The sequence below is a fragment of the Dendrobium catenatum genome, unplaced genomic scaffold (assembly GCF_001605985.2).
Source record: "Dendrobium catenatum unplaced genomic scaffold, ASM160598v2 fragScaff_scaffold_1220, whole genome shotgun sequence".
NCBI classification, from domain to species: domain Eukaryota; kingdom Viridiplantae; phylum Streptophyta; class Magnoliopsida; order Asparagales; family Orchidaceae; genus Dendrobium; species Dendrobium catenatum.
The window spans coordinates 4731985-4733169 of record NW_021319682.1 but is presented as its reverse complement, the minus strand read 5'-3'; positions in this window follow the sequence as shown (position 1 = coordinate 4733169).

Sequence of the window (1185 nt, the reverse complement as noted above, 5' to 3'; positions counted from 1 at the left end):
CACAGGTATTTAAATAGTTACCGTTACATAATTTTTTATTTATTACTTTATATTATTTTTGAATGGAATTTTTCATCTGAGCAGTGCCCTTACGGTAAATACAACTTGATGGAAGAGACTGAAATAACTTTCCGTTTGGTTTTGTCAAAAATTATGTACTTTCATTGTTTTGTTATAGTTTTTAATTCTATCCAAAATCAGGAGAATTTTTCTTTGTTTTTATTATTATAAACTATCATAAGAATATGTTTTGAGGCTTAAGGATAAGTAAATTGGTTTTTATAGTGAAAATTTGTTAGCTTGATTGGTACGAATCTCGAAATAATATTTGAATCGAAAATTTTCAAAATTAATTTTAGGACCAATCATATTCTGATTCCATCAAACGCATGCCAGAACCGAACTTTTGAACGGTACGAACACATCGACACTACAAATGATCTTATCTGATGAACTTTAATGAATATTATCTTTTAACTTTTTTTTATGATATTACCGTTTAATTATTAACATATAATTTTATCGTTAGGTTTTAATTGTTTGCTTGTGGACATCTGATTTTTGTAATATAGAAATTAGGAATTAGATAATTGTTCTTAATTATGTATAATTTTACATACTTCAATTGTGAGAAAGAGAAGATTTTTGTATCTTTTATTACATATTGGATTATTGCAACTGAGCCAGATCTTGTGATTTTACGATTTATCCGAAATTAAGATATTAAAAATACAATCTATGATTGTAAATTTTTTGGTATTTAATAAGATTTAAAATTTTGGAATTTTAATTTTTCATATTTACAATATTATCATTTATAAAAATTATTTATTAGCATGTGTTAACTTTTCTTGATTATTTCAAGAAGTTTGTATTATTATTTTATTAGAAGTTAGTAAAGATTATACTATTTGAATCCTATAGATTTATATAATTTATTTATTTGCCCGATAGAAGAGGACAATTTTGTGGCCTGATATTTTGGAAAAATAAATAAATTGAATATTTTTATTAATAAAACGGCCAGTAGGTATTTTTATTAAATTTGAAGTTAACTGAGAAAAAAATTGGATAAAAAGTTTTAAATTTTTTTTCTAATAATTTATCTTACAGTTGTTAAAAGAATATTTTTAAATAAATTTTGCCCATAAAAATAAAAAATTTAAACCTTCTCAAATAAAATCT